At 46.3% G+C, this 12,345-nt stretch overlaps 1 protein-coding gene across 3 annotated transcripts in view; it reads right to left on the bottom strand.

Annotated features, from left to right (window-relative positions):
* The window catches only part of LOC140426455 (influenza virus NS1A-binding protein-like), a 39,941-nt gene extending 29,051 nt beyond the window's left edge, over positions 1–10,890 (bottom strand). Inside the window, exons 1-2 of one of the 3 annotated variants that reach the window (XM_072511252.1) lie at positions 10,718–10,890; positions 4,708–4,964 (exon numbers count right to left, since the gene is read on the bottom strand). The gene's annotated coding sequence lies outside the window, so the exon portion shown is untranslated. Of the gene's footprint in view, positions 1–4,707; positions 4,965–10,299; positions 10,468–10,717 lie in introns of those variants that run through there. The other 2 variants (XM_072511253.1, XM_072511254.1) reach the window with 2 other exon arrangements.
* Positions 10,891–12,345: the final 1,455 nt, after the last annotated feature.

Genomic DNA, 12,345 nt, shown 5'->3' with positions numbered 1-12,345 from the left:
TTTCGGATCATGCCCCACACTGGGTAGACTTGGAGATGGGGGAGGAAACAAGAGGGCGCCCACCCTGGAGAATGGACATGGGACTAATGGCAGATGAGGGGGTGTGCCTAAGGGTGAGGGGATGCATTGAAAAGTACTTGGAACTCAATGACAATGGGGAGGTTCAGGTGGGAGTGGTCTGGGAGGCGTTGAAGGCGGTGGTTAGGGGGGAGCTGATATCAATAAGGACACATAAAGGGAAGCAGGAGAGTAAGGAACGGGAGCGGTTGCTGCAAGAACTTTTGAGGGTGGACAGACAATATGCGGAAGCACCGGAGGAGGGACTGTACAGGGAAAGGCAAAGGTTGCATGTGGAATTTGACTTGCTGACTACGGGCACTGCAGAGGCACAATGGAGGAAGGCACAGGGTGTACAGTACGAATATGGGGAGAAGGCGAGCAGGTTGCTGGCACACCAATTGAGGAAAAGGGGAGCAGCGAGGGAAATAGGGGGAGTGAGGGACGAGGAAGGAGAGACGGAGCGGGGAGCGGAGAGAGTGAATGAAGTGTTCAAGACATTTTATAAGAAATTGTATGAAGCTCAACCCCCGGATGGGAGGGAGAGAATGATGGATTTTTTGGATCGGCTGGAAATTCCCAAGGTGGAAGAACAGGAAAGGGTGGGACTGGGAGCACATATCACGGTAGAAGAAGTGGTGAAAGGAATTAGGAACATGCAGACGGGAAAGGCCCCGGGACCGGACGGATTCCCAGTTGAATTTTACAGAAAATATTTGGACTTGCTCGCCCCGCTACTGACGAGGACCTTTAACGAGGCAAAGGAAAGGGGACAACTGCCCCCGACTATGTCAGAAGCAACGATATCGCTTCTCTTAAAGAAGGAAAAGGATCCGCTACAATGCGGGTCCTACAGACCAATTTCCCTCCTCAATGTGGATGCCAAGGTAATGGCAATGAGAATAGAGGAATGTGTCCCGGGGGTGGTTCATGAGGACCAAACTGGGTTTGTGAAGGGGAGACAGCTGAACACGAATATACGGAGGCTGTTAGGGGTAATGATGATGGCCCCACCAGAGGGTGAAATGGAGATAGTAGTGGCGATGGATGCCGAGAAAGCATTTGATAGAGTGGAATGGGATTATCTGTGGGAGGTGTTGAGGAGATTTGGGTTTGGTGAGGGGTATGTTAGATGGGTGCAGCTGTTGTATAGGGCCCCAGTGGCGAGTGTGGTCACGAATGGACGGGGATCGGCATATTTTCGGCTCCATAGAGGGACAAGGTAATGTCCTCTGTCCCCATTACTGTTTGCACTGGCGATTGAGCCCCTGGCGATAGCGCTGAGAGGTTCCAAGAGATGGAGGGGAATACTTAGGGGAGGAGAAGAACACCGGGTATCTTTATATGCGGATGATCTGCTACTATATGTGGCTGATCCAGCGGAGGGGATGCCAGAAATAATGCGGATACTTGGGGAGTTTGGGGATTTTTCAGGGTATAAATTGAACATGGGGAAGAGTGAGCTGTTTGTGGTGCATCCAGGGGAGCAGAGTAGAGAAATAGAAGACCTACCGTTGAGGAAGGTAACAAGAGACTTTCGTTACCTGGGGATCCAGATAGCTAAGAATTGGGGCACATTGCACAGGCTAAATTTGACGCGGTTGGTGGAACAGATGGAGGAAGATTTCAAGAGATGGGATATGGTAGCATTGTCAATGGCAGGGAGGGTGCAGGCGGTTAAGATGGTGGTCCTCCCGAGATTCCTCTTTGTGTTTCAGTGCCTCCCGGTGGTGATCACGAAGGCTTTTTTCAAAAGGATAGAAAAGAGTATCATGGGTTTTGTTTGGGCCGGGAAGACTCCGAGAGTGAGGAAGGGATTCTTACAGCGTAGTAGGGATAGGGGGGGGCTGGCACTACCGAGCCTAAGTGAGTATTATTGGGCCGCTAATATTTCAATGGTGAGTAAGTGGATGGGAGAGGAGGAAGGAGCGGCGTGGAAGAGATTAGAGAGGGCGTCCTGTAGGGGGACCAGTCTGCAGGCTATGGTGACAGCCCCATTGCCGTTCTCACCAAGGAACTATACCACGAGTCCAGTGGTGGTAGCTACACTGAAGATTTGGGGACAGTGGAGACGACATAGGGGAAAGACCGGAGCATTGGGTAAGAAACAACCATAGGTTTGCCCCGGGGGAATGGATGGGGGATATGGAATGTGGCAAAGAGCAGGTATAACGCAATTGAAAGATCTATTTGTGGATGGGAAGTTCGCGAGTCTGGGAGCGCTGACCGAGAAATATGGGTTGCCCCAAGGGAATGCATTCAGGTACATGCAATTGAGGGCTTTTGCGAGGCAACAGGTGAGGGAATTCCCGCAGCTCCCGACACAAGTGGTGCAGGACAGAGTCATCTCAAAGAAATGGGTGGGGGACGGTAAGGTGTTGGATATATATAGGGAAATGAGGGATGAAGGGGAGACTATGGTGGACGAACTAAAAGGGAAATGGGAAGAAGAGCTGGGGGAGGAGATCGAGGAGGGGCTGTGGGCAGATGCCCTAAACAGGGTAAACTCGTCGTCCTCGTGCGCCAGGCTAAGCCTGATTCAGTTTAAGGTATTACACAGGGCACATATGACTGGAACACGGCTCAGTAAATTTTTTGGGTGGAGGATAGGTGTGCGAGGTGCTCGAGAAGCCCAGCGAATCATACCCATGTTTTGGTCATGCCCGGCACTACAGGGGTTTTGGATGGGGGTGACAAGGGTGCTTTCGAAAGTAGTAGGAGTCCGGGTCGAACCAAGCTGGGGGTTGGCTATATTTGGGGTTGCACAAGAGCCGGGAGTGCAGGAGGCGAGAGAGGACGATGTTTTGGCCTTTGCGTCCCTAGTAGCCCGGCGCAGGATATTGCTAACGTGGAAAGAAGCCAAGCCCCGGGGGTGGAGACCTGGATAAATGATATGGCGGGGTTCATAAAGTTAGAGCGGATTAAGTTCGTCCTAAGGGGGTCGGCTCAAGGGTTTACCAGGCGGTGGCAACCGTTCGTCGAATATCTTGCAGAAAGATAGATGGGGGAAAAAAGAAGGCAGCAGCAGCAGCCCAGGGCTTTGGGGGGGGGGGGGGGGGGGGATGGGGTGTGTGGGGGGAGGGGGGGGGGTGGCCTGAGACAAGGCAGTTGCCAATTAGGGCTAGTTTTATTTTTGTTATTTAATATTTATTTATTTGTTGTTGTTTTTTTTTGTTCTTGTTTAAATAAAAAAGGTCATTATTATCTGTATTGTTACAATGCTGTGTAAAGGATGCACAATGTACTGTGTTGGTTGACCAAAAATTTTCAATAAAATATTAAAAAAAAAAAAAATAATAATAAATTCCGCTTCAAGAGATTGAAAATTTCAAATGTACGAAAAGGCTCATTTACACAGCAGTTGTTATGTACTTGAACATAGGAATGGTGAAGTCATTTAGCCCTTTGAGCCTGTTCCGCCTTTCAACCAGTTCAGGGTTGATCTGAAATCCATCTCCCCACATCCTTTACCACCTTTGGTTAACAAAAGCCCAGGTCTAAAATTAATAGATTTTGTGCTTCCATCTACATTGCTTGAAATCCTACCATCTGTCTCATCAGCAAATTTGTGGCTTTCTATCCCATTACGAAGTGAGGTGAATAGGCGCGGCAACAACACCTTTGCAAAACTCACATTATTCACAACCTGCCTATTATCCCTACTCTAATTCTCCTGCCACTCAACCAATTTCCTTATCAGACGAATAATTTGTTTTCGATTCCATAGCTTCAACTGCTAACAATGCCTTGAGGGACATTATGAAATTATTTCTGGAAATCGCATAACATTCCCTTCTTCACCATAGTCATGGCATCAAAAAAATTAGTTTGATCAAACATTAAGGCTCATAACTGCCAAGATTAGTATCTGAATTCCAAGGTAAAATTACACTCTTAATTGTCCAAAAGAAATTCAATTGGACAGCAAGTGAAAATGACCACCTTCCCAATTAGTTTCACATATACATGTATTCTTTATAGTCTATTTTTAGTTAATTACAACAGTTGCCAATTAATGATGGTTCAAAATATAAAATAAAGCCACAATATACTTTCTGAATTTAGTAACTTGCTTATATAAATTGGGTTTTCAATTTTAGAAGATCCCATCTTCCAAATGAAAAAAATTCAAACTTGCCTTTACGAGATCTGAATAGTTTATATACAAAATTCATTAACTTTTTACTTTACAGAACATATTTACATCACAAATCAAGCACTTGATTTCATATCTAGAGATCAAAAAGTAATGCTTTTAAAAAATGGGCATCCAATTCTAGCTCTAATGAAAAAGGACTTGGGAGTGCAACAAAAAGAATTTGTCAATGTACTAAAACCAGAAAGATGTCGAGACAGATTAAACTAGAGCAAAAAAGTATCAATATCTATGTACTATACACTTCAGTACTTATTTTATTCTCTTCAGTACTTATTTTATTCTCGAGAAAAGCTTTAGAGGGTTTGAAGTTCGGCACCTTAAAAAAAAAGCATTTTAAAATCATCATATCAGCTCATTGGTATTAACTGTACAATGTTTACACCAATTATAAATATGAAAGAACATCATTTTCACTATCAACTTTGCTTTCACAAGCACATGCTGTGCATACAGGAACATGACATGTTGTATACAATGGTTTTAAAACTTACTCAATACTGCTGTATTTCAAAAAAATTGAAATAAAATCTCAAAATGAAGGCACTTGAGTTTTTTGGGCACTCTGGATCCAGCTTTTAAGCAAATTCTGAAGACAACTGATGATGTAGGCAGGTAATGACGAGTCCGGTAACAATAAGCCTCAAATGGCGTTGACAAAAAATTCAGGCTTGTAGCCAATGAAAAGGAGTCCCAAAATACACCAAGGCTATAGACATGTATTTCGACTGTGATGTTCTTGCATATTATCCTAGAGGGAAATTACAGAACTGTGACACACCAAACATTGATGAGTTGGTAACATTCACTACACATGCTAATCTTTCCCACATCTCCATTGATTCTCTCCAGTACTGCACTAAATTTGATGCTTGCAGCATTTGTATCTAGCTACTTGAGTGGCTTTGGATATATTCCCAATAGCACACCATCTTGCGTTTATACACCCCCCCCCCCCCCCCCCCCCCAAGACCAACACACAAATAATGAACACTGTGAAAGTGATTGTAAGCACACTGTTAAGGTTAAGAAGTGAAAAAGGCCACTGCTGGAAAATATACCACAAATCACTTCTGGTATAAGGTGTCTGAGTCGCTGAACCTTATTATATAAACAAGTGTTCAAAAATAAATTACCCTCATCTGTGGAACATACGAGAGCATTCCAATATAATTTTTTTCAAAATTTTCCAAAACAAAAAGGTTTTACAGTAGGGTGTAGGGTGGACAATTATATAGACAAGTATAACATTACAGAAACATAAAATAATAGGAGGGGCCAGTCTGCACTACCGTTCATTAAGATCACAATTCTACTTTCCTGCCTGCGGCCCCACCCTCATTCAAGTATCTTGGGAGATCAAAAATCTCTTCGCCTTTAATATGGTCAATGACCCAGGCTCCACTGCACTCCGTAGACAAGAATCCAAAGACTAACAGACCTCTGAAGAAGGAATTCCTAACCTCTGCCTGATTTTTAAATTGTGCCCCCTAGTTGTAGATGAACACCACTCAGAATCTTATGTTTCAGTTCGATCCTCTATCATTCTTCTAAACTCCTATGAGTATCGACCCAAAATGTACATTCCAATGACAAAATGAGAATAAACTGGTTAGGGGGGGGGGTGCTGAGCAAGTACATTGTGCTCCATATTACCAAGACATGCAGAGCAGAAGATTCCAGCCAGCCATTGTTCTGATCTGTGAACTTGCCTCAAAAGCTGTTGCGGCAACATGAAGATTTAAAAGAATTAAAAGAGCTGGGGTCTCCATTTTCTGCACTTAATACAGGCAAGCCAGGACTGAGTGAGTTTATTACCACAACTGAAATTGCATCTATAGCCCTCAAGTGCAAGTGTCAGTCTTCCTGGATAAATAAAGCACACCCAAATTAGTGCTCCTATAATTTTAAATTCAGAGGCCTGTGGTAGGTCCTATACTTACCAACTCGAAACGGCAGCAAATCTCATCTCATTCAACATTTAACTTGGTAACCACCAAAGAGTTTTGTTTCGACTGCAGCTTTGCTGCATCTAATGCAATTACAACAGGTTTACTGCAATTTCAATAATCCCTTGAGACTAGCTATTTATCAATATAAAAACTGGTATGGTCAGTTAATCTAGTTCTCTGTAAAAATGTGATACTTGCGTTTGCACATTTCCCAAATGGGTTTGGCAGGTGATGCACAAATACTTCAGAGCCAGAAGCTACTTTTGAGCAGTCGCTTAATAAAGCAATTAGGCCTGGTTTCCCAGGTACATGGCACAAAATAATAGTCCACAAACCTATAGGTCCCTGAAATTGGGTTTAAAAAGGAGATTAGAAATCCTCGATACTCAAAACGGTAATTAGGACTTCCGGTGGCGGCTATGAAGGAGTAGATCGCACATTTGGTGGCTCTCACTCGGGTCGGACCTTCTCCCCCAATTTTTTTAACCGGACCTGACTTGGAAAATTGATGGTAGAGGCAATTGTTGATTGGGTTCCCACATTGGTGCATGGAGAGGCAGACTAGAAGTGCTCGCAAAGGAAGAAACAGACGAACAGAGAAGGCTTGGGCTGAAGCTGCAGCAGAGGAAAGCATGGCGGATGACCGGAGTCTTGGCTTGTCGACCCAGCGGTCAACGGAGCAGCTGATACAATTTATCCAGGAGAGATTGGATGCCCAAGATCAGGCGATCCAGAAAGTAGAGAAGGCACTGGCTGAGCAGGAGGAACGTCAAACTGCTGTGGAGGAACATCAAACTGCAGTGGAGATCTGAGAGACAGGCAGAAAATGCTCCTGGAGAACCTAGAGAATAGATCCCGCCGGCAGAACCCAAGAATTGTCGGTCTCCCGGAGGGGTCCAAAGGAGCGGACGCTGGGGCATACATAGCATGCATGCTTGAGACGTTACTGGGGTATGGGACGTTCTCCTGACCCTTGGAGGTGGGCAGGGCTCACAGAGCGCTCGCGAGGAAGCAGTGTGCCCCCCCCCCCCCCGAGGGCAGTGGTGGTGAGATTCCACAGGTACTTGGACAAGGAGCATATGTTACAGTGGGCCAGGCAGACCCAGAGTTGTAAATGGGAGAACAGTATTCTGCGGATCTATCAGGACCTGAGTGCAGAGGTGGCCAGAAGAGCGGGGTTCAATTAGATAAAGTCGACCCTTTTTAAGAAAAAGGTGAAGTTTGGGCTGCTGTATCCGGCCCGTCTCTGGTCACGTACGAGAAGCAACATTTTTATTTAGAGTCGCCCGAGGAAGCGATGGGACTTCGCAAAAAGGACTGGCGGCGGACTGAGAACTTTTAACTTTGCTGCAACATTCACGCTAAAAAAGTTTCTTGTTTTTCAGACGTTATTTGTAATGCCTTCTGTATTGATTTGAAATGACATGAAAATCGCTTGTCACAAGTAGGCTTCAAATTAAGTTACTGTGAAAAGCCCCTAGTTACCACATTCTGGTGCCTGTTTGGGGAGGCTGGTACGGGAATTGAACTCGCACTGCTGGCCTGCCATGGTCTGCTTTAAAAGCCAGCTATTTAGCCTAGGCCAGTTGCCGAGCTGAGTGAGTTAAAGTTTACATTTGCACTGATGGGAGATGTTCGTGTGTTCATTAGATGTTGGATGTACTGTTTGTTTATCGTTTTCTTTCTAGGGCAATGGTGTTGGGACTGGTTTTTCGTTTGTGCGTGTGTATGAATGATCGGGGGGGACGGGGTAGGGGGGGGGGGGACACAATAGCTTGGAGAATGTCTGGCACCATGGGCGGGGGTCACCAAGCTAGCTGGGCAGGCTAGCTGACGGAAGCGCAGTGGGTGGTGAGCAGATGTTATGCTCGTCGAAGGGGTCGGTTTACATTGTGCTGTTACCGGGGGAGGGGGTGTTCTGCTGACGAGGGAGGGACAGTTGTTGAGGGACAGATGTGTCTGACACATTCAATGTAGTACTACGAGAATGTTGCAGTGTTGTAGGTGCTGTCTTTCGGAGACAAGAGTCTGCTCACTCAGGTGGAGGTACTATATCGGCTGTAAAAAATAGTTTGGAATATTCAAATGCATATAAAAATCAAGTATTTTGTTCTTGAATTTGATCAATTCTCAAAATAGAAAACATTTTAAACTGATTTTCTCTAAAGTTACCCAAGGTTTTGGCATTTAATTTCTTCCCAATGTATTCTTAAAAATTGTAAAATAAGCCCAGGTCTTCAAATTTTAAATAAAAAAATATTTTAACACAAAAGACATCTAATCTGTACAAAGCATTGTTTGGGCCACTACTGTAGTACTGCAGTATTGTGCACATCTCAGGAGATGATCCTGCAACAAAATACAAGATCATGATGGGAAAATCAAAACTTGGATCATAACCATTGGAAAAGGCAAGGTTACAGGTGGAGAAGTCAGACCTCAAAAAGGGCCAGGCCAACACAGATTCAAATCACAATGAGACAAATAACGACTGCCGTCAGTGCTAAGATTTCTACAATTCTATCTTATGCCACTTCAATAGTTGAAGAGGTTGTTTGCTTATTCCTTCAGGTGGAAGGAGTGAGAGGGCCAAAGATGGAGAAATTAAAACCTTAATTAGATAGATCTCCTTTTAGCACCTACTGTTACCATACTCTTGTGCCACTTCTAGATAATCTTTTCAATATAAAGGAAAAGCTTCTACATGGGGTAGAAGCTATAAAATACAAGTATCTAACAATTATTTTCAATTTCAGAAGACACGAATACAGACAGCACAAAACAAATCTTGGAAAACACATTCAGTAATGGCTCATGACCAGTTATACATGTCCACGGGCCACTAAGTGACACTCACTATTGAGAAATGTAGTTTCAAGCAGGTTCTCGAATTTACCAGAAACTGAAAACTGATGCTAGAGTAATTTATAAATCTGGCAACAATCCTTTCTGAACAAATTTGCTCACTAAACATTTTCTGGTTCCCTTTAACTTTTAGTCACTTTACTGTTAAGACAGAAATTGAAAGTGATCACATGAAACGTCTGGATGTTCCTGTTGTTACTTATTAGAAGTTAATTTTACCACTCATTTTAAGACTGCCTGCAATTATTTACAGGCTAAAGAGATTTAAAATTGATTGATTGATACGGAATACATTACATAACAAAATATTTCGAGCAAATGGGATGCGACACGATGTAAATGTAAATAAGCTATATTTGCTTACTCCTCAAGGCGCCCCAAGGCTGGACAGTACTACCACCTGCAAAAATCCCAAGTGAGTGCATGCAAGTTCCCATCCAAAAAACTGAAAAACAAGGGTCCTAATGTTTACGTCTGCGTCAATCCGTGACCAGAGGATTTACACAGTCCGCATCCTCTTTCTCTCTCCCCCCACCCCCCCCCCCCCCCCCCCCCCGCCCCAGACTCGTCCTAACCCAAACTAACCACTTATTACGAAAGGTCGGCAATATAAAATGTTAACTTCCCCAACACGCTGCCAGACCTGACGCATTTCCAGGTTTCCGATTTCCAGCGTCCACGTGTATTTTTGTGCGGGCTGTTTGCCGTTTCGTCTCCGCAATTATGATCTTCATATTGGTCTCTCTCTTCCACCCCCCCACCCCACGACTTCTCGTCGGTCCCTTCTAAACTAACTCGGGTGTTTTTCTCCGCCTAAAGTCTCCCCTTTCCCCACCTCCCGCTGTCTTAACGGTAACCCTCCAGCCCACAATCCACGCTTGCTTTCTCCGTCGAACTGCAAAAGGGCCTTCCCACCGCTTTCACTTCTCCCCGGAGCCCCTCCAGCCCTCAGTAATAAAACGGGTAATAAGGCAATGAAAGCTCCTCGGACGCAAGGTCTGAAAGCCGCCCTCGCTGTTGGAACGAACCGCGACACGGGCGTGAGCGGGGGCGGCTCCACATCATACATGCCATGTGCCGACATCAGCTCCAATTTAGCCCGTACTGGTCAAAACCCCAATCGGGTCAGAGAGCGCCAAGAAGCGGACCGGGGGTGAACAAAGAGGCGGAGAAGCGGACAAATTCTCCCGGTGGACCCCGCCATCCGGGGGGGGGGGGGGGGGGGAGATATTTTTTTTAAAAAAGAGAATACGTGCTACGTGGCCGTACCGCAACCTGGCGAGGTTTCGGGCTCATTTCCTCCTGGCAGTCGCTCTCCAGTCACGCGCGGCCCACCCGCTCTGCCGGCCGCACCGAGTCTCGCGGGACCCTCGCCGCGACCGTTAAACGTCCAGAAAAATTGGAACAGAAATTCGTCGCGCGTCCTTCGGTCCGCGCCTCAACCAAACTTCACTGGTCCAGACACGAGCCCGCCCTCCCTCGCCCGCTCCCCCGCCGTTGGCTGACCGCTTGCTCACAATGACCCTCATTGACCGGCCGCCCTGTCAATCACTGGCGCGGCGCGACCACAGAGTTAGGTTGTCATTGGAACCAGCGTCTTCGCGCGCGCGCCTCAACAAAGAAAAGCAGAAATTCAATGCCGCAGGCAAGGAGATAAATTCTCCGGATGGTATTTTTTTTCAACTACCTTTCTAGGAAGAAAACGGACGATATAAATCATATTTGATTAAGTCAAATGTTCCGTTTGCACTGCTGAACGTCCTCGCCGCGGTAAATAACCGAGATGGCTTATGAGTATCAACGTGACCGCACAGCTTCCGAGCCGCCTCTGCAAATGCTGACTCCACGCGCGCGCGCGTCCAGATAAAACACTGACGTCAAACAGGCTTGTTGCGTACACTGCGCATGTGCCTGAACTGAGTCTCGCAGGACCGCACTTGCGCAATGAGGGCCACGGGGTGGCAGCGAACCGCAGTAAACAGTGGGAACCCTGGTAACGGTGCACTGAATGCTGTGTCCGACCTCTCCACAAGTGGCTGCTCCTCACACTGCTTCTCAAAACTTTGGGGGGAATCAAGGAATGATCTTCCCGCACACAGTACTGTCGGGGGTCCCCCGGTTATCGTGGTGAGTACACACAACCTGCCCCACTGATGACCGTCCGAGGGTCTGCATGCCAGCTGGTTGCTTTGCTCGCCAGCGGGCACGACAATTGTGAGGTGAAAGCAGGACATGCTGAAGACACTTTGGCAGGTCAGGCAGCCTCTGGCAAAAGGAGCAGGAGATTACATTTTCAGGCTGATCGAGAAGGATGGATATGTCTAATTTAGCTGCAGCAAAATGTCGACGCTCTTGGGTGATTAAAAAATATACATTTTCAACCAAATTGCCCAAGGTATACACACAATGTCAACCCTGACAGTTCATTCAGTGGTTCCAAACATTTTTCAAATATCCTGCTTCAAGAAAAACTCATGCAGGCCTCTTGAGGGTATTGATACTAATAAAGCAGTAAAATATTGCTTCTTTTTTCGTATAAACTTCCAATTAAGGGGCAGTTTAAAGTTGCCAATCCACCTACCCTGCACATCTTTGGGTTGTGGGGATGATCTCAGAGACACCTTAATTGTGACCATCTTCAAGAAAGGAGACAGGTCCGACTGCAGAAATTACAGAGGGATTTTCCTACTCTCCGCCACGGGAAGGGTCATCGCGAGAATACTCCTCAGCCGCCTCCTCCCAGTGGCTGACGATTTCCTCGCTGAGTCTTAGTGTGACTTCCACCCTCAAGAGGCTCAATTGACATGATCTTCAGCCCGCGACAAATCCAGGAAAAGTGCAGGGAGCAGCATCAACCTCTGTACATGGCCTTTGATCTTACAAAGGATTTCGACTCTTGTCAACCGTGAGGGATTGTGGAGCATCCTCAAATTCGGCTGCCCGCAGAAATTCATCACCATTCTCCGCCCGTTCCACGATGACATGCAAGCCATGATCCTCAACAACGAATCCACCACAGACCCAATATGTGTGCAATTGGGGTCAAACGGGCTGCGTCATCACACCAACGCTCTTTATCTTCCTCGCAGCAACACTCCAGCCCGTTACGCTGAAGCTCCCCCCTGGAGAGGAGCTAACCTATCGGACAAGCAGGAAACTGTTCAACCTCCGAGGCCTCCAGGCCAGAACCAAGCCCACCCCAACCTCTGTCATCGAGCTCCACTGCGCAGACGACCCCTGTGTGTGTGCACATTCAAAGGCCGAGCTACATCATTGACATATTCACCAATGTATATGAGAGTGTGGGCTTCAGAC

This window comes from Scyliorhinus torazame, chromosome 7 (genome assembly GCF_047496885.1).
Source record: "Scyliorhinus torazame isolate Kashiwa2021f chromosome 7, sScyTor2.1, whole genome shotgun sequence".
Lineage (NCBI taxonomy): Eukaryota > Metazoa > Chordata > Chondrichthyes > Carcharhiniformes > Scyliorhinidae > Scyliorhinus > Scyliorhinus torazame.
The sequence above is the reverse complement of the archived record's forward strand: the minus strand, read 5'-3'. Positions and strand labels throughout refer to the sequence as shown.